At 41.8% G+C, this 22,010-nt stretch overlaps 1 long non-coding RNA gene across 1 annotated transcript in view; it reads left to right on the top strand.

Annotated features, from left to right (window-relative positions):
* The window catches only part of LOC309860716, a 41,334-nt gene extending 19,345 nt beyond the window's left edge, over positions 1-21,989 (top strand). The window contains exon 4 of the long non-coding RNA XR_014309551.1: positions 21,831-21,989. This is a non-coding gene — a long non-coding RNA (uncharacterized lncRNA). The remainder of the gene's footprint in view (positions 1-21,830) is intronic.
* The last annotated feature ends 21 nt before the right edge of the window (positions 21,990-22,010 follow it).

Genomic DNA, 22,010 nt, shown 5'->3' with positions numbered 1-22,010 from the left:
TCTTCAATTATCGCAAAATATCTTTGACAGTTCTTTCCCTTTTTTTCAGTCAGGATCCAATCAGGGATCACGCACTACATTTGACTGTCCTGTCTCTTTAAGAAAGAGGATGTGAGCTTTTAGTTGGCTGCTTACTTGGTTACACAAAGACCCAGTGAAAGTGTTAGCATTTCCCCTGTGAGACCTCCACTCCATTAAATATGTAGACAAAGACCACACTCCTCACAGCCTCTGTGAGGGAGGCACAGAGGAGAGAGTGATGTTTTCAGTTACATCTGAAAGGACCTACCTGAGCCAGCAGTATCATGGCGACCAGGAACCTGGAACTCCCCTCCCTAAGAATATGAAAGCAATGATGAGTCTTACAACGGGTTGGATTTAACTGAATATGCAAGAAGAATAGAATTGAATGTTTGGCCACAGCTCCAGACCTATTGTAGAAAAACACTCAGTGCCATCCAGATTGAAAAGGGTGGAGTGACTGGCCAATGTGCAGGAGTTTTGTTCTGGAAAGCGGAAAACTGCAGTAAGTGGTAGATTTCTTCTTCTTCAGACTGCCAGTCACAGTGGCTGTGTGCAGACCGGAAGAGAGTTGAAAAAGATGTAAACAAAACAGAAAAGATTAAGAAAGGAGCAAATAAGGCAGCACCTGAAACCCACAATACAAGTGAAGCAGCAACAGAGTTTATCAAACAGAACATTGTGATATCCGGTGGATTTGTGGGAGGCCTTGCCTCTTCAGGATATGAATATTGTGTCATAGTGGAGTTGCCCTTAAGAAGAGAAATGGTGTCAACAAGGTGATTTCTCAACATTACTCACGGCCAGATTCTCCAGGGCAACAAGAAACAGCTAGGTGGACAATACCAAACTCACAACTTAGTGGTTTGCCACTGAAGTTTGGCAAACTAGTATCTGCTATAAAAACAAGCTATAAGGCATATATACAATACTATCCCTTAGAAAAACATGGCTTTCATTATTTTTTTAAAAATTGCATTTTTATTAACACGTAATGTATTATTTGCTTCAAGGGAACAGGTCTGTGATTCATCAGGCTTACACAATTCACGGTACTCACCATAGCACACACCCTCCCGAGTGTCCATCACCCAGCCACCCCGTCCTTCTCCACTCAACCCCCACCCCCTGCAATCGTCAGTTTGTTTCCTGAGATTAAGAGTCTCTTATGGTTTGTCTCCCTGCTTTTGTTTTTAAATTAGCCCACAAACTTCTACCATTGGATGTACATATGTAAAGAAAAAAAATGTGCTGGATATATTCCCCAGTGAAGTATTATATTTTTTTTCATCTAAATAAGATGTTCTTTGTTTTACTTTATAGTATAGTGCTGCCAATAATTAAAAATTTTTACTACAGCTTCGACATTAAGGTTGGCTCTTTTTTAAAAGATATGTTTGCTATACACTGAAGAGCAGTAATGTCCTTTGTGGAAGGACTTAGAAGTGATAGAATAATTAAAGATATTAAACAAACTTAATACCAAAAAGAGAGGAAGGAGGGAAAGAAAAGGCAAGGCAAGGCAAGGCAAGGCAAGACAGGAAGCACCTGGCGTTGACAGTGGTTAGGTTAGGGTGTGTGTGTGTGTGTGTGTGTGTGTTGTACATGCAACCATTTACACTGACCTGGATTTTCTGAAGCAAGTGCAAGGATATGGCTCCTACCTCAGAACAGCAGCACAACACTTAAACACAACTGCAAAAGAGTTTATTGTCTTTGTTCTCAGACTTAAAGATCCTATCCATTCCCTCCAGAGAAAGTAGCATCCAGGGCTATATCCAAGCATGGTGACCACCAATGGGTATACAAACTTCATTTCCTCTTTCTAAGAGCTTAGATTTTAAATCCGTTTAGTTCCTTCTAGAATAACTTTCCCAGGGGCTCTAGCAGGATGGGCCACAGGGACCTGTAACAGTCCAAATCTCACTACAGTGTCCAGAATGGGTTCTGCAATTGCCTCCCTCACTGGGTGTGTCCATCAATACTCACCTCTGCAAACTTGCCGTGGTGGACTCTGCTAAAATGTGAGTATTGCCTAGAAGGAATGATGCAAGAGTAATCCTTATGGTCGGCTGGCTAGCAGTCTCTCACCTAAAGAATCAGGAATCTGGATGGGAGATGAACAGACGCAGGTAACCCAGATAAACAGAAAGCACAGCAGATCATTTTGCATCCAGAATAAGAGTAAGCATCTCAAGAAAAAAAGTGGCATCAAAAGGAAACCAAGAAGTTCCCTACTGACCAGTCTCACACATTGTCATATGCTCAGTCAACACACTGTGCTCCCAGGCAGCACACGAATTACTTCACAGAATGAAAAAAAAAAAATCTAAAATTTGAAGGTTTTAGATCCAGAAACTACCGCTCTCCCACAATATTTTTAGAGTATTTTTAGAGTATTTCAGCCTCTGTTTAACCATTTCCTATGTGGGATCCATGATATGCCTATGTCCCTGTAGAACACATGGTATGTACTATCACCCAACAGTTATTGAGTTCATTCAACATGGGCAATATCCTAAGGGCTTTACTCACACTCAATCATTTAATCTCTACAATAGTCCTGAAATGGTAGTTCTATTACAACCTCCATTTCACATATGAGGATACTGAGGTGCTGAGATATTTAATAACTAGACCAAAATTGCATATCTCCAAGTTGGACCCAAGAAGTAGGATTCCAAGGCCGGTGATTTTTTATTTTAACCAGTTCTCTTAATTGCCTCTCAAGGATCGCTCCCCGGCCTTTTGGCTAAGATCAAGTGTAATTGCCTCTCAAGGAAACACAAAACAGAGCAACTGCTGCTTTACAGAGAAGTTTAAATCCTAAAACATGTAGCACATATATTTTATAGGCTTACTCAACTTAAAATTTCTAAATTCATAATGCAATGCAGTATAATGTACTTCTCTTCATAATGCCTTGCGTTGGCTTTCTGCTTTTTCTGTTTTCTAGATTTTACTTCTGGTAAGCTTAACACAGACCTCCTGGGGAAAGTCTTGTGCCAGAGAGGAAAGATAAAGATTCCTTCCATAAGTCACCTGTGACAGGAAGCTTCCCTAAGGCTACAGGGGGATTTGAGAATGGATTTATGGGGAAGGGAAGAGTAGGGAGATGGATAAATATTGTCTCTGAGACGGTGACTTCCAAGTTGATCAATCTTGCCCCAGCCTATTTTTGATATTTAGTAGACATCTCCAGCTTACATCCAAACCAAAATATTTTATTTCTACCACCACTCCCCAACTAGTTCTCACCCACTTCATTAAAACATACCACTGGATACCTAGTTTCATAGGCCAAACACGTGGCAGTCATCCAACATTTCTCTCTCCCCTAACATCCACAGCAATCCCACTGGTAAGTCCTATTGGTTGTCTCTTCTCAAGATAACCAGCATTTAATCATTTCTCACCACCTGCCATCCCCATAAACTCTGCTAAGCCACCACCATCTCTTGCCTGGATTACTGCACTAGCCTCCTGGCTGGTCTGTTCTCTTCTACTCTTGCCCCCTCAAAGATGGTACTCCATATGCAAGCAGTGATCTTTAAAGGTATAAGTCATATCATCTCTCTCCCTGCTCAGAACCTTCCAATGGCTTCTCATCAAATTTGGAATGAAATAAAAATTCCTCATCATGGTCAACAGCATAGACTCTACATGATCTGGTTCCTGTCTACCTCTGCAAGGTCATCAGCTACCACGTTCCTCTTGCTCATTTCACTCTAGCCACATTGGCTGCCTTGCTGTTCCTTCAATACCCCTTGCATTTGCTTGTCCCTTTGCCTAGATTGTTTTTCCTTATCCCTAAACCTTTATAGAGCTCACTCCTTAATTTTATTCAAATATCACTTCCACAGAGATACCTTCCCTGGACACACTTCTTTTTTTTTTTTTTTTTAAGATTTTATTTATTTATTTGAGATCACAAGTAGGCAGAGAGGCAGGCAGAGAGAGAGAGAGGAGGAAGCAGGATTCCCACTGAGCAGAGAGCCCGATGTGGAGCTCGACCCCAGGACCCTGAGATCATGACCTGAGTTGAAAGCAGAGGCTTTAACCCACTGAGCCACTCAGGCGCCCCCAGGACAGCTACTATTTTAGAAGTGTGGGACACCTGGTGGCTCAGTGGGTTAAAGCCTCTGCCTTCAGCTTAGGTCATGATCTCAGGGCCCTGGGATGGAGCCCCACATCGGACTCTCTGCTTAGCAAGGAGCTTGCTTCCTCCTCTCTCTCTCTCTCTCTCTCTCTCTTTCTCCACCTGCCTCTCTGCCTACTTGTGATCTCTTGTCTATCAAATAAATAAATAAAATCTTTTAAAAAAATATTAGCTGTCCCAACCCCACCTCCAACCATCCCTCTTTATCTCCTTATTCTACTCCTTTTTGTAGTACATATCACCCAATATCACATTTCATATTTACTTTTTTACATATTTATGATTTTTCTCATTAAGTGATAAATTTTATGAGAGCAGGGATCTTATTTTATTTACAGTTGTTTCCCCAGTGACCGGAACATTTTAAGTGTTCAATTAATTTAAACAATAAATACATTCTAACAAGTCTAAAAGTCATATTTAGACTTCCTTGCTGATATCCAGATCCATATATTTCATGTATCTGTCTATGACCCATATGTCCCAAAGGAAACTCACACTCAGCATGTTAAAAACGAGCTCATTATAACTTCCTGTTCTCTTCCCCAAGTTGCTCTTCCCTCCTCATTCCCAAGCTTAATTAACAACACTATCATCCCACCTCACACAGAAATCTGGGCAATCGTTGTCAATCTATCAATCTATCATCAAACCCTGTCATTTCTACCTGTATCAGACTGTGTTCTTAGTTACAAAAAAATAGATGCCACTCTAGCCACTCTAGTTTAAGGAGGGAAAAAAAAAAAAAAAAGAATCTATTAAATTGTTAGGTAGCACAGAGAATATTCAAGAGGGCCTGTGAGCCAGGCTGTGCATAGAAACCATGCTGCTGCTACCATTGGCACACTGTGCATTACAGACAAACCCTAGGGGGAAGATGGACTGTGGAACTCAGTGTTGCGGTACTATCCTCATCAGAATGGATTCCATGTGCTATCTCCTACTTCGCAATCCTCTTTCCCAAAACAAAGTCTTGATGGGCAGAGCCCAGATTATATGCCTGTGAGCTCTCTGACAGAGACACTGGAAAAGTGAGTTTCTGGCCTCTTCTTTGAGAATGGACACTAAGTTTGGAAATTCCCCAACCATAGGAAGGGTGTTTGAGAAATGTTAGGCAGCTGCAATGCATCGCAGACATCAGTTAACTCTATCTTCTATGTTCCCAGTCTACCCCACCAACACTGACTCAGCTCTAGTCTTCAAAGCGCGTGGTCTTGACTAATGTGATAACTTCCTAACGGGCTTCTCTGCCTCCTTTCTCACCTCCACACTAACGCAAGCATCAGTACATCTAAAAGCAAGCCTTACCATGTCCCTCCCTTGCTTACCATCCATTATTAAAAAATGAGAAGTCCCTCAAAATCTCTCATTGCCCTGGCCCCTGGGTGGCTCAGTCAGTCAAGCATCTGACTCCAGATCTTAGCACAGATCTTCATCTCAGGGTCTTGAGTTCAAGCCCTGAACTGGGCTTCACACTGGGCGTGGAGCCTCCTTAAGAAATTAAAGCTTTCATTGCCTATAAATGAACTACAAACTTCTATGGTTGGCCCATAGAACTTTTCACAACAAGCAGCTGGTCCATCTTCCCAAGATTCTCTCCTTACTTAGGATCCTGTGTTTCAGCTACACCAACTGCCCTTCTCCACATGTCACCTGTTCTTCTCTGTTTCTGTTGCTTTGTACACACTCCATCTCCTTGGAAAGGCCCTACTCTGATACCTTCAAACCTCATCTCAAGCATCACCTCTTCTCTGCCTCTACCCTGATCCCCTCATTCAGGACAAGACACTCCCAGCTTGGGTCCTCCTTGATGCCTACCTCTATCAGTACTTAATCTATGATGTGGTTAACTGCTTTATGCCCAACTCCGAGCCAGGAAGGAACTAGACTGTGATCTCTGTGAGAGCAGGAACGATTGCCTTACTTTTAGATCCCCAACCTGCTGTCTGGCTCATGGCAGACACAGTAAACTCTATTTGGGTGACTCGCAAGACGGCCGCTGCCGGGAGTTGTCTCCATTTAGGGAGCACTTACAATGTGTCAGGCACTGTCAGGTAGGTCTGAGTACGCTCAATTTATAAATGATGGAAACTTCCCTGCTATCACACAACTAGGAATCAACTGACCTGAAATAGGAACTTCCATTTGATTTCAAATGGAAATTATTTAATATATTCTACAGCCCCTATGAATAAACAAATGAGTATGCAGAAGAAAGGATAAACAAAGGGCTGTGTGAAACTACACTAGCTACAGTTACAGTTCCTCCTTCTCTAGCCTACACAGCCAGAACACTTTCCCTGCCCTTTTGTTATTTTATTTATTTCATTCTGCTTAAAGTACCACTGCCTTGGAGACAGTGAGCTCCTTGGGGGCAGGAAGTCGTAGCTTCCTCATTTCTATGTCTATACCCACCCATTTGTATTAGTTTCCTGGGGTTGCCAAAATAAAGTATGGCCAACTGGGTGGCTCACAGCTCTGGAGGCTAAAGTGTGAGATCAAGGTATGGGCTGTTCCAGGCCTCCATCCCAGCTTCTGGTAGCTCCTCTGTTTGTGGCAGGAGAATGCTAATCTTCACATGGCCTTTTCCCCGTGTGCCGGTGTCCACATCCCCCTTTCAGAAGGAGGCTGTCGCTTTGGACTAGGACCCACCCTAATGACTTCATTTTAACTGGATCATCGGCAAAGACCCTATTTCCAAATAAGGTCACCTTTATAGACACTGGGACTTAGGACTTCAACGTATTTGGAGGCGGGGGCGGGGGGGGACAAAAATCAACCCACAACACCATGTATCTGGCAAAGTGTCTTGCAGTTAGCAGATGCTCAGTTCAGGTTTGTTAAAAGACCTTGAGAGCCCTCCCCTCCCCCACCAGTAAGACCTGGCCTCCAGTCAGTATGTTTGAGACCCTCCACCCAAGGGCAGAGGTGAGGTAGATAAGCACTGTCTAATGGGCACATCATTACCTGCTAAATATCTACATGGCTGGTGGGTGGAGAGGAGCCAAGGTAAACGAGGCTCATCTTCTCTTGGAAAACAAGGTTTCCTCCCAGGAAAGATATAATATCCTGGGGCTCATTTGTGGATAAGAAGAAAGGGATTTGGGCAGACTGCTTTTATGGCAGCGGTGTGGGCCAAGAAGTTGTAAACATGCCATCTTCTGGAATGTGTCTGCCTGCTTCACTTGGCAGATTCTTCAAGGACTGGATGAGCTCCAGCCAATGTCCAAGTCTCTGTGTCCTTACTTGGGGCCCATAAGAATCAGTCCTGCTATCCATAGCCCACTCCTCCGTGCCTCCCTGTCTCACCCCTAGGCCTCAGGGAAGTTACTCCTATCTTATTTTTTTAATTTAGACACATATCATATTGAGCACCTCTTAGATGCCTGGCACTTTTTGCACCTTGTGTCATTCGATCTTTGCCATAGTAACAGAAACAGGAGTTTTCATTTATTTGCAGAATACACCTACTTTAAAATGAATAAATTTTATCTGTAAAATTTTAAAAATAATGATAGAATGTGTAACCAGTGACAGGATAAGAAACAGAATATTATCAGTATCTCAGAAGTTTCTGGGGACCTCTCTCCAGTGATACTTCCCTCTCTTCCCTACAAGAAAAGCAGCATCTTAATTCTGTTTTAATCAGAGCCTTGCTTCTCTTTATAGTTTACCAACGATGTTTGCATCTCTTAGAGTATAACACTTAGTTTGGCCAATTTTTTCTTTAAATAAATGGAATCATACTGCTTGCAGTAATCTTAGTAGCTTATTTCTTTCAGTCATCATTATGTTTTTATTTATTTTATTAACATATAATGTATTATTTGCTTCAGAGGTACAGGTGTGTAATTCATCAGGCTTACACACTTCACAGCACTCACCATAGCACATACCCTCCCCAATGTCCATGACCCAGCAACCCTATCCCTCCCATATCCCTCCCCTCGAGCAACCCTCAGTTTGTTTCCTGAGATTAAGAGTCTCTTATGGTTTGTCTCCCTCCCTGGTCCCATCTTGTTTCATTTTTTCCCTCCCTACTCCCCATGACCCTCCCCCCCGCCTTGCCTCTCAAATTCCTCATTATTAGAGAATGTGATAATTGTGTTTCGCTGATTGACTTATTTTACTCAGCACAATACCCTCTAGTTCCATCAACATCGTTGCAAATGGCAAGATTTGGGGGATTTTTGATAGCTGCATAGTATTCTGTCTTATACCATACCATGTACCATATCTTCTTTAACTGTTTGTCTGTTGATGGACATCTAGGTTCTTTCCACAGTTTGGCTATTGTGGACATTGCTGCTATAAACATTTGGGTGCATGTGCCCCTTCAGATCACTACATTTGTATTTTTAGGGTAAATACCCAGTAGTGTGATTGCTGGGCCAGAGGGTAGCTCTATTTTCAATTCTTTGAGGAACCTCCTCATTATGTTTTTAAAGATTCATCCATGTTGGGATGCCTGGATGGCCCAGTCAGTTAAGCCACAGTTTTGGCTCCGGTCATGATCCCAGGGTCCTGGGATCGTGTCCTGCCTCGGGCTCCTTGCTCACAGGAGAGCCTGCTTCTTTCTCTGCCTCTGCCTGCCACTCTGCCTGCTTGTGCTCCCTCTTTCTGACGAATAAAAAATAAAATATTTTTTAAAATAAGATAAAGAGGGGCACCTGGGTGGCTCAGTTGGTTAAGCCGCTGCCTTCGGCTCGGGTCATGATCCCAGCATCCTGGGATCGAGTCCCACATTGGGCTCCTTGCTCGGCAGGGAGCCTGCTTCTCCCTCTGTCTCTGCCTACCACTCTGTCTGCCTATGCTCGCTCTCTCTCCGTCTCTCTCTCTGACAAATAAAAATAAAATCTTTAAAAAAAAAATAAGATAAAGATTCATCCATGTTGATATATGTAAAAGTGGTTTAGTCATTTTCTCTGCTATGTAATTTTCCATTGAATAGAGAAACACTATCTATTCTACTCTATAGACATTCATTGTGTTATTAATCAGAACTATTATAAACAATGCTGCTAGTACATTCTTTTATATGTATTTCAGTGCACATAGGCAGACTTTCCCTAGCCACATACTCAGAAATATAACGGATGGTTTTAGGGTAAGTACATTTTAACTTTACTAAGATAAGCACATTTTAACTTAACTAGGTAAGGTGTTTTTTAGATGCTTTTACCAAGTTACATTCCTGCTAACATGGAATGAGAGGTCTCATTACAGTCTGGCCAATATCTAGAATTATTAGAATTAAAATTTTTGCCCATTTGATGAGGAAGGAAATTCTAATTTTAATATGTATTTCCTTTATTATTAAAAGAATGAACACTAGTGAGGTTGAACCCCTCTCTCATAAGGGACCTATCTTTGTCCATTTCTCTATTGGATTGTGTTGTCTTTATCTTATTGATTTGTATTATTTTTTTTAAATATTTTATTTATTTGACAGAGAGAAACTAGGCAGAGAGGCAGGCAGAGAGGCCTCCTTTTTTTTTTAAGTGATTATTTTCTTCAAAATACTTTTTTTTAAACTAAACACTGATGATGAATAAGATTGACTGTTCACATATTGCTCTTACATCCAGTCTTTCTCCAAACTCACTTATTCATCCTCAATCTGTAGATCCTTTTGGGTGTTCTAAGCCTTTCTTTTTATTTACATTTTCAAGCACTAGCTATGCAAACAATGTTATTTTTTTCTTTCTTATCTTTTCTAATTTTCTAGTCTCTGCATTGCCTAGGATTTTCCAGTAAAATACGGGCTGTCAAATGGACTTCCCTTTTTTAGATCTTAAATAGAACATTTCAAGTTTGGGGTACCTGGTAGGCTCAGTGGGGAGAATATGTGATTCTTGATCTTGGGGTTGCAAGGTTGAGTCCCACATTAGGAAGTAGATTGAACTTAAAGAAATAAAAAGAACATTTTCAGTATTTCCTTTTTAAATTAAATGCTTTCCATAGATAGTTTTGTGGACTCTGCTTTCCAGGTTAGGTACATCTCTTTTTTACCTCGAGTTTCTTTTTTTTAATCATGAATAGGTGTTACATTTTATCAAATATTTTTCTGAGTCATTTGAATCTGGTGACTCTTTTGTTTTGTTGTTTTGTGTGTGTGGAAAGCTTTTAAAGTATTATGTATTTTTAAAACTAAGGTAGAACTATTCTAAAGAAAGAAAGAGGAGGAAGGGAGGGAGGAAGAAAAAGAAAGAGAGAAAGAGAAAGAAAGAAAGAAAGAAAGAAAGAAAGAAAGAAAGAAAGAAAGAAAGAAAGAAAGGAAGGAAGGGGGAGGGAAGAAGGGAGGGAAAGAGAAAGAAAGACGGACTCTTCAGATTTTCTGGGAGGTTTTTTGTTTTTATTTTTACAAATGTTCTACTTTTTGAGTCAGTTTTTGAGTTATATTTTTCTAGGATTCAACCCATTTCATCCAAGTTTTCAAATTCATTGATAGAAAGTTCATAAAGTCTGCTTTTCACTTATTAAATATTTTCATAATTGCAATTTTGCTTTGCACTTTTTTCCTCTTCCTTTTTTTTTTTTTTTTAAGATTATTTATTTATTTGAGAGAGATCATGAGCGAGCACGAGCTGGGAGGAGGAGCAGAGGGAGAGGGAGAAGCAGACTCCTGGCAGAGCAGGAACCTGATGTGGGGCTTGATCCCAAGATCTTGAGATCATGACCTGAGCTGAAGGCAGGCGCCCAACCAACTGAACCACCCAGGCACCTCTTTCTTCTTGTTTTCATTCACAGTGTGCTGTTTTCCTGGGATACTTTTTGAGTTTTATTTTATCCTGAGTTGTCCTTTTTCCTTGCAACTTTATCTGAAGAAAATGTTAAAGGGTTGAGTGAAGTTGAGTTCCTTTCAAGAAGATTCAAATTACTTCTGTCAGTCTCCTGGGGCACTATTCTGGTACTACTTTAAGTTGATTCTTCATGCAACATTTTTTTGACCACACAGGTGGCATGAATTCAGACTGATACATCCTTATGAGGGCTCAGTTATGTATGGTTCTCTGATTCTGGGGGAGTTGTTTTGTCTCTCCACCCAGTGACTAGGTCAAGGTAAGGAAATATCATATTGCTCTGTCCCTCCTTGCTCTCATTTTCTGTGTAGCAACCTTCTGTGTAGGTTTATTTTGTTGTTGTTGTTACTGTTTTTTCTGGTTCATGCCTTTGGGATCCCAGTTTATGCTAGGATATCTAACTTAATCTCCACTTTAGACAAGCTCAAGGCTTTATCTCCTCCCTCTCAAGTCCTGCACATCCATCAAAACAGAAGTTCAAGTTTCCTGGCCTCAATTTTGGGATTCACAGATTCTTTACTTTTAAGACATTTTAACAATGTAGTTAAATAATGAAAACAAAAACAAAAAACTTTTTTTTTCCCCTCTTCTTTCATTTTAGTTGTTACAGTTGGAAGGGTTAGTCAGTGCATCTAATTTGTTATACTGCCAAAAACTGAAACCCAAGTGGCCTTTTTAGATAAGTAAAATGAAGCTTAGTAAAGCTATACCCAAGTCCAAAAGCTAGCAAGTGAGTAGTGATGACACCTGAAAGGAACCACAGGTAGCCTGAACTCTCACACAGCCCTTTGGTTGATGGGACACATACAGGGCAAATGATTTAATGCCAGATTCTCACGCAAAAAGTTCCAGGAAGGCTTCATATCCCCTGGAAAGTGGAAGTTGATATTGTGTCTAAGGGAAGAGTGGCTGCTTCCCTTTGTGGTCCCCTCTTCCATGTCATCTGCCCATTAATACCATCTTGCAATTTTGTCTGTTATTTAAGTGGGCAAATATAGGGATAGGGACCTTTGTACAATCAGCCAGGTCAGAACTTTGACCTAGAGCATGCATGCCCTTTATTCCTTCATTTAACAAACATTTGTTGAATACGTTGCTATTCCCTAGGGACTCACTGAAAACAAGACCTAGTATCTGTTCATTTTGCTTACAGCTGAGGGTGGAGAGAGGGGAATGGAGCAGACCTTGTATGGGTAGGATGGTGTCGCAAAGGGGTAAGAACTGGGTGCCATGGCAGGATGACAGAGTCAGGGCGCCAGGGAGATCTTTCAGAAAGAAGTGACAACCAAGCTGAGACCTGGGGGCACAGAGAAACTGGTCAGACAGAGAGAAGAGGAGGCCACAGGACTCCACACACACGAAGTCCTGGGCGCAGGGGTTGAGGTGAGGAGCGGCATGAGACAAGGCTGGAAAGTGGGCAGAGAGGCACATGGGGGAAGTGTTGTTTCTGTTGCCTTAAGAAGTTTGGACTCAGGGCGCCTGGGTGGCTCAGTTGGTTAAGCGGTTGCCTTCGGCTCAGGTCATGATTCCAGGGTCCTGGGATCGAGCCCCACATCAGGCTCCCTGCTTCTCTCTTTCACCCTGCCTACTGCTTTGCTAACTTGTGCTCTCTTTGTTAAATAAATAAATAAATAAATAAAATATTTTTTAAAAATATTTGAAGAAGAAGAAGAAAAAGTTTGGACTCTGTCTGGAGGGAAATAAGAAGCCAAGGGTTTTAAGGAGAGTTCACTTAGAAAAATCACTCTGACTGCATTATGGGGATAGGCTGCACAGGGGAATGAGATTACGGTGGCCTGTGGGGACTGAGACATATTTAGGAAATGAGGGCTTCGGAGTTCCACTCCTGGCCCCATCACTTTATAGCTGTGTGTTTTTAGGCAAATTGCTTAGCCTCTTTTGCCTCCCTTTCCTCATCTGTAAAGCAATTGTATCATGGGATCCACCTTGTAGTGTTGTTGTGAGCTAATGAGTGAGCTAATAGACCCAGAGTCCCTTTGACAATACCTAACGTCTACTAAGGGTTTAATCTTACTGGTATCTGAACAGACAGGCAGGACTTACGGAGTGAGTCCATAAAGGCGGTGGGGAGAGAAGAGTCAAAGATGACTGATGGAGGCGGGGTGGTCAGGAACCCAGGTGAGGGGCAGGCCAATTCAGTAGGAGGACCCATGGGACATCCATGCAGAGAAATCTAGTCTCCAGCAGCTTTGGTAGACGGAGAAGACATCCCCAGGCAGACACACTGAGCTGAGTCATAAAGGACAAGTAAGAGCTATTGAAGTGATGGGGAGAAGTGGGGAGGAGAGAAATTATGTAAAAGCAGACCAGCAAGAGAGTAACAAAGCTGGAGCAAGGCCGAGAAAAGCACAGTGGACGACAGAATGAGGAAAAGGCAGGGGTCTGATCTAAAAAATAGTGCTGTGGAATTCAGGGTTTCTCTCTCTTCTCAATACCCATAAGGAGGTCATCTATCTATCTATCTATCTATCTTTCTTTCTTTCTTTCCTTCTTTCTTTCTTTTTTTCTCTCCTTACTTTTTCTGGAACACACTGACTTGTTAAAATGTCCCCAACACCCAAAATGCCCTTCCCCTATTACTTGAGCTTAATGAAAATAGTTAATAGCATGTCTATTTTATCAGTGTGGTAGGTTGGTATATAATAATGTCTTTTGCGGGCCTAGACGTCTCCGTAATTCTGCATCAAAGGGTTTCTTTCCAGAAAGTAGACTTGAGACCTGGCTACCTTTTTCTCTGTGAGACATCCAGCCCAGATGACAGACTTTGATGGTGAAGAAGCAGCTTCTCTGCTCCTCTTCACATGTCAAGTCTGTGGCAAAGAGCCAGCTAGAACCCTGGACTTCGCTCACTGTCAAACTCTTAACATGATTTGTTCTTTCCGCCTTTGAGGCTTGGTAAGCCACCCAAATTTACGCCAGAAATGTAGCTTCAGGCCAACACTGACAGAACATCCTCACGATTTTCCAACATCAGGAGCCCAGGTGTGCTGGTCAGGATTCTTCATGCCCTTCCCCCTCACTCTTCACAGACCTCAGTTACAGTAAACTGCCTGCAGCAGCAGCACCATCATCAGTCAGCCTCCCCCGAATTTGGCCAGATGAGTCATGGGCTGCTGATTCCACATCCTTCGTGAAACTTCCTGAAATCCTGCACATTGGTATAGGTCTATAAAATTGGGTCAGTGCCCTTTCTGGCACTTTGCAGCGTCGCTAATATTGTCCTAGGGGCTTATTAACTTCTGGCCCCATAGGTTCATTCATGATCAGGGAGGCATTAATTTTAGTGGAAAGCTTTGGGATTCTGCGGGAAACCAGTCCTGGGTTCAAATCCTGGCTCTGTCATCCACTAGTTGTATACAACTAGCTAAGCCTCTATTTCCTCACCAGGAAGGTCTCCTATTATACGACAATGATAATGACTACTTGGAAGGGTTACTGGAAGGATTAGAAACAACCCTATAAAGAACCTAGCATGTAGTAGGTACTCAGAAATTGACAGCTACCATTAATAATAGGATTTTGGGGGCGCCTGGGTGACTCAGTCGTGATGTGGCTGCCTTTGGCTCAGGTCATGATCTCAGGGTCCTGGGATTGAGCCCTGAGCAGGGAGCCCACTTCCCCACCCCCTCTCTGCCTACTTGTGATCTCTCTCTGTCAAATGAATAAATAAAATCTTAAAAAATAATAAAAAATATTTTTAAAAATGGGATTTTGTAGGTTCTAAGCCTTAGGGTATCAGACAGTGTGGTCAATTTCAGAGTTTCTGAGAGCGGGTCTAGCCATCAATGCTGACACACAGTTTCTTGCCAGGCCAGGAAATAAGGTAGGTGGATGGTAGGGAGGGCGCACAGGTGATCTTTAGGGTAAGACTCTAAGGATTCTCCTGATTTTAGCCCATCCCCCATAGAACATTGGGCAGATTAAAGGGCACATCTGTCTCCATGGTTCATCCTTTCTTTGGGCCAAGACAGAGTCTCCCTAGCTTCAGGGAACCTTTCTGTCTTCTTTATGAACCACTTTTACAATTTTCCCAAGGCTAATATTTAATATATAATTTTCCAATTAGCACTTCTCAGTCACCATCTCCAACTAGTCCACAACACCCTTGGGACCTTTGATGTGATGGAATCTTTAATACTTCCCACCCCACCCTAGCTCACCGCAACCCTCTCCTCCCGTGGAATTGGCTGAGAAGACGGGCGCAGGAAGAGTCTCTCGCCTCATTCCTAATGATCATTTCTTCATTCACTGTAGCTTGGTATCTCAGTCCAGCTCCAGTCTTTGTTCTGGAATCATTCTGGGCAGGGAGGGTGAGATATAGTACATACACAACTTACCTTTCAGGCTTACAAGCTTAAAATCCCCTCTACAGTTATGGCTGAACTGTAGGAGTGCCAGGAGAAAACAGGAGGCTTGCAAGGCTCGGCAAGGATAATCCTTTGGGATTTGAGCAATCTTCCCAGCCAGACGTTACAATGTGCTAACACCCTTGTGAGTCATGAACTAACTCATGGTCAGTTCTGTTTGGAGAACAGGATGAATAATTGAGAGTAACTGGGTGTTTGCCTGAATCTGGGCCTAACCCAGTATTTATTCTGTTTTCTTGTCTCTTTTTGCCTAAAACAAACATGTCCAGTTTCCCATCTTCTTCCACATTCCCTGCTTAATCTTTCACTGGCTTTTAGAGGAAAGTCCAAAGTCTTTAACACACTCTAAGGACCCCAATGGGTGGTCCTGCGTATGTCTCCAGCATCTCTATGCCAAGCTAGAAAGACTAGAAGTGAGGGCAGCCACATCCTTGTGGGACGCATGCCTAAAAGCCATAAACCTAATTTTTAAAACTTTTTCTTTTGGAATAATTTTAGACTTATAGACAAGTTGCAAAAAATAAAACAGAAAGTTCCCCCATTTCTTTAAACCAGCTTCCCTTAATGTTTACATTTTATGTGACCATAGTACAATGATCCAAACCATGAAAATATCATTGGTACAATACTATTAACTGAACTACAGTCTATTTGAATTTCAGCAGTTTTCCCACTAACACCCTTTTTCTGTTTCAGGATCCAATCTGGGATCTCACTGTTGTATTTACTTGTCATGCTCCTTATTAGTTTGTTTAATCTGTGAGTTTCTTAGTCATTCATTGTCTCTCAAGACCTTGACCTTCTGAAGAGTGCTGGTCAATTATTTCATAGACTGTCCCTTAGTTTGGATGTCTGAAGTTTCCTCGTGGTACTTTTTGGCAAAAGTACTACAGAACTTTTATACTTTTATACTTTTATACTCTTCTCAGTGCATCATAGCAAGGGTATGATACAAGATGTTGGTATGTCTTATTACTGGTGATATCAACCATGATTACTGACTAGATTTCCTTCTTTATGCTTATCTTCTAAACATTTTCATTTCTTCTCTAATTATTCTTTCTCCTCTGGGGAACTCATCCTTTCTCGTGAGTTGGAGTATCATCTATCTATACCTCAAATATAACCAAAGATAAATATATATATATATATATATGTATGTACCTACATATATATTAAAGATTTTATTTATTTAATTGACAGAGAGACACAGAAAGCAAGAGAGGAAGCACAAACAGGAGCAGCAGGCAGAGGAGGAGTGAGAAGCAGTCTCCCTGCTGAGCAGAGAGCCCAACTCGGGGCTTTGGGGCTCTATCCCAGAACTCTGGGATCATGACCCGAGCCAAAAGCAGACACTTAACTGACTGAGCCACTCAGGCACCCCACTCCCCAGATTTATATTTTTATGCTATATCTCTACTTTGAACTTTAGGCCATATGTCCAATAGCCTACTTAATCTTTCCACTTGGATATCTAATAAGGATCTCAAATACAATATTCAAAACCAAACTCCTGAATTTCCAGCTATCTTCTCCATCTTTGTGAATAGCAATCGACCTTTCCAGTAGCTCAAGCCAAAAATTTTGATATCATCTTTCACTCTTCACTTTCTTTCTCACTATATTCAACCATCAGAAAATGCTTCTGGTTCTATATTAAAAATCCATCCAGGGGCACCTGGGTTGCTCAGTGGGTTAAGCCTCTGCCTTTGGCTCAGGTCATGATCTCAGGGTCCTGGGATCAAACCCCACATCGGGCTCTCTGCTCAGCGGGGAGCCTGCTTCCTCCTCTCTCTCTGCCTGCCTCTCTGCCTACTTGTGATCTCTCTCTCTGTTAAATAAATAAATAAAATCTTAAAAAAAAAAATCCATCCACGTTCTACTACTTCTTACCACCTTCTCAGCTACCACTGTGATGTAAGTTACCACCATCACTACCATCTTTCCCTTGGATTATTGTGATTTTTGCTCAAATGATCTCCTCGATGTTGGCCTTATCTCCCTAGAGTCTTTTCTCCATAGAACAGCCACAGTAATCACTCAAAAGTGTTAAGTCCGATCATGTAATTCGTCTGATCAAAACCCTCCAATAGCTTCCCATTTCCATTAAAAGCTAAAATCCTTTTCCAGTGGGCTTATAAGGCCCTACATGATCTAATCTGCCAACTTCCACGGTCACATCTCTGCATTTTCATGTCTTATGGCTCTCTCCGCCTTGCTATCCCTTGAAAATAATCCTTTGCTCCTAATTGGAGGTCTTTGCTTGTGATTCTAGTTCTCTTTTTCCATCATCCCCCACTCAGTAATGGCAACTCAATCAATCATGCTGCACAAATTGGAGTCTCACAGACATCCGCAATGATTTCCTCCCTCATGTCCAATTTGTCCTCAAACACTGTGTATTTTTTCCCCTACATAAACCATGTTCAAACCTATTTCTCATCCTCATTGCTAATACCTGGGTTCATTATTACCTCTCTTCCCTGATCTCTTTGGCCACTGCCAATCAATTCTCTTCCCCTCTGTGGCCCAAGTGTACTTTTCAAAATGCCAATCTGATCCAATCACAGCCTGCCTATATTCTCCTTAATGACTTCCCACAGCTGAGAGACATAGACCACAATTCTTAACATGCCTTACATAGCCCTGCTGGGGTGGCCCTCATTCTCCATACTCCAACCACAGTGGACTTCTCTCCATTCCTCAGATGGCACAATGCCGCCCCCTGCCATGACCAACTCCTCTTTTTTTTTTTTTTTTTAAGATTTTATTTATGTATTTGACACAGAGAGATCACAAGTAGGCAGAGAGGCAGGCAGAGAAGGAGATTAGAAGGAAGCAGGCTCCCCACTAAGCAGAGAGCCCGACGACGCGCGGGGCTCGATCCCAGGACACTGAGATCATGACCTGAGCCAAAGTCATAGGCTTAACCCACTGAGCCACTCAGGTGCCCCCCAACTCCTCTTTTTGGGAAACCTTCCACCATCCCATTCTGTCCCCACTCTCCAGCTCACTCCTTTGCCTAGCTAAAATCTATACCTATACATGTGCACATTGCAACTTAATTATCATTTCCTTGGAGGAGTTTCCCCACTTCCTCCATCCAGAGAGAGTTTCTTTGTTTTATATTATCAAAGAACGTTGCTTCATTCCTACAGAATGTTCACACTAGCTCAAAATTGTCTATTCGGTAGTGGGATTATTTGTCAGATATCTGTCTGCCCCATTAGACGGTAACTCTTATAGCAGAGAGCTAAGTGGTGGACACATGGTTGACATTCAATAAATATTTGTTGAATGAATAAATGAATAAACCAATGAATTGGTGAAAATAAAATCATGTTTTTGAAAGACAGATCTGGCAAATCAATTAAAAGGAAGAGAAAGGTGGAGGGCAAGGGTTCTGTATAATAAGTAGGCTGTTTGAGTAACATAGACCAGGAAAGAGGAAATAAAATTCTAAACAAGGATGGTGGGAGGGGAATGGAAAGTAACTGGCCGGTGGGGGGAGCGGATGTGTTGCGCTACTGATAGACCAGCTTACCCACAAAAAGCCAGCAACACTGTGCTCATCCCAGAGGTGGGCAGAGGTTCAACAAATGCCTGGCATGGTCAGTAGTCGCACCACCGGGGGAAGTTCTGTGGTGAAGACAAAAGGCACTTTCTAGGACAGTTTCTCTTTTTAAAAGACAAAGCCATTTGAATGACAAAGACATTCCAGGACCATTTTGCCATCCTTTGGACTCTGGGGCTTCATAAATAGGCTGGCTTCTGTGTTTTTAACAGCATCTGATATATTTGATTACATTTTTGATTCAATAGTTCCATTACTACAAGAAGCAACTTCATTACCAGGAGGGCCCAGAGCCCAGACTATACTAGCTCCCTGTCATATAATTTAGCCTCAGTCATACCTCAGACAATATTTACACAAGGTCACTTCTTCAAACCATGTCTAGCCTTCCCAAATGACAATATTATTTATGCCAAATGCTTCTCCTAAGGGATGGAAAACTGCCAACTCTGGTTTAATAGGTTATACGGACAGGCTAGAAAAACATCATTTGTAGCACACACAGTTTATGCATTTAGTGTATAACTAGGCATACAGACTGATCATTGGAAACATGGCCGAAAGCTGGCCCCAGGAAAAGAAAAAAAAAAAAAAAAGAAAGCCACAAAAGCACTAAGGTTTGGATCTTTCCTCCCCGATATTAGTTTTGGAAACCCTAGGTTTAGTCAGAATTATGAATGCACAAGAGAGAGCTCCCTCAGACTTCAGTGGCTACCTGAATATCCAAAATAGGGGGAAAACCTGCTAAAGGAAATTTAACTTGGGCGTATGTGCCCAGCAGCCATCCTCCTGTGGTTGCAAATTAATGTGACCATCCAGGGGAACAGGCAGCCCAGGGGCCTTTGGTAACAAAGAACAGTCTAACCCATTGATGTTAATTTACCAAATTATTCACATCCCACAATCTGGAATAGAAATCAGTGGCCAAAAAAATGCCTCCTCTACACCTCAGTCAAAACACCTATAAAAATCTAGATACCAGGAGGCAAAGTCTGGAACATAAATGACTTCATCCTGTTGCCAATGAGTTATTAAAGTACCGAATGATGGGGCCGCCAGCGGTGTCCGGGCTACCTTTGCTTCCAAGCTCTGTTCTTGGGGGTATCTTTAATAAGACATTTGGCCAAAATATATTGGTGACAACGCCTTTCTCTTAAAATCTAGTTAAGGTTACAAGTCATACCTTCCACTTAATCCCTTATAGACCACTGGAACTTTAAAAATCTCTGTAGCAGAAAATTAACAGACTTCAGGAGGTTGGGCTTTCACATAAAGTATACAATGTCTGTCCAGACTTGCATAACTAGTTGATGATAAATATCACTAATAAATAATTTATACATTATTGTCCTTTAAATAGATAATTCCATTCCTGCATAAAAACGTCATATCTAATTTAAATTTTAGGAAACAAATGTCAATTATAAAGGAATTTCAAAAATTCAAAATTTTTCCTTTGTATTGATAAATTTGGAATGATTCTTGGTCCTTAAAATGTGTTTTTTAAAGGCTGTAAGTGCTGTATTTTTGTACTCTTTCTGGAGGAGTTGCTTCCCATGGGCCCATCATTTGTTTAGTAGTACTTGAGATATCATTATTTATTAATAATACCAGCATTAACCCTTTCTGATGAGCACTTGGACAAACAATCCCATGCCCAGGAATTATTTCACAACAATAATTAGAAACGAGTACAGAGGGCCACCTGGGTGGCTCAGAGGGTTAAGCCTCTGCCTTCGGCTCAGGTCATGATCTCAAGGCCCTGGGATTGAGCCCCACATTGGGCTCTCTGCTCAGCAGGGAGTCTGCTTTCCCCTCTCTCTCTGTCTTGCCTGCTTGTGATATCGCTCTCTCTCTCTGTTTCAAATAAATAAATAAAATCTTAAAAGAGAAAAGAAAGTGTGCAGAGATATTAACACAGAACTACTTATTATTGGTAGTAAATGCACAATAATAAAAGACTGGTTAAACAAATTAGCCATATGATGGAATACCATATAGCCATAAAAAATGTTATAGAAAAATATCTAGTCTATAGGAGAAAGTTTACAGTACACTAAAGGAAAAAAGAGACGACAAAACAATATATATAGCAAGTACATGTTCAGGTGGAATACTATAAAAATATTAACCCATACAGAACAGTCCTTAGGGCTCCCCAAAGTGATGTGGGCAGGATTTAGAAGGGAGCTAAGGAAGTGCACTAATGTGACTTCATTAATATCCGCAGGACAGAAAGACTTAGGGACATTTGGACAGGAGGTTTGACCGATGCTCTTATTACAGCGGTAATTTGCGTCTCACCTGTCATCATCCAAGCAAGGGAGGAACAGCATGAGCATTTTTCGCTGTTCCTAGCCCAGTGGTGGTTTGGACAGGGCCTGCAAAAGGCTCCATCTGGTCTTTTCTCTGAAACTCTTTCCTTAAGTCAAGAGCAGGAAACCTGACTTCAGTCTCACGCAGTGAGATCCCCTAGTCCTCTACAGGAAAGCACTGCCATATGGTTCCTAACATTATAGCACTCATGGGTAACCCCTGAAACCATCTTCATGTCCACATGATCCTACAGCATGGAGATTTATTAGGATATTGTAAATAAAACTTGGATAAACAGAAGCATGAAATGGGAGACCCCACAGGCTAGGGGGAAAAAAAAGAAAAACAAACCTGCTTCGTCAGCTTCTCTGGCAAACAGATATGGGCCATGATTTATTAAAACAGGAGCTTTTTCAAGGCATGATTATAGTCAAGAGAAAGTTGAATAAAACTTTGGCTTAGAAGTGCCTCTGCATGTTTCTGCTAGACTTCCCTATTTGAACATTCTGTGGGCTCCCCAAGCTCAATGCATTGGAAGCAAGGATCATTCTCTTCTTTTTTTCCCTTAGCATCACTATTTGGATGGCACCTGAATAGAGGTGAAAGGTTAAGCAGAAGTGATGACTAAGAATTCTGGTCAGAAGCATTGTGAGACTGGGGCAGACCCTTGGGACCCGCTCACAAGTAGAGGGAGAAGAAAGTAAATTCAAAGGGATCATCCAAGAAGTCAGAGTAAGAATGATTTTCCT

The sequence above is a fragment of the Mustela nivalis genome, assembly GCF_964662115.1.
Source record: "Mustela nivalis genome assembly, chromosome: 3".
In the NCBI taxonomy this organism is placed as follows: Eukaryota; Metazoa; Chordata; class Mammalia; order Carnivora; family Mustelidae; genus Mustela; species Mustela nivalis.
The sequence above is the reverse complement of the archived record's forward strand: the minus strand, read 5'-3'. Positions and strand labels throughout refer to the sequence as shown.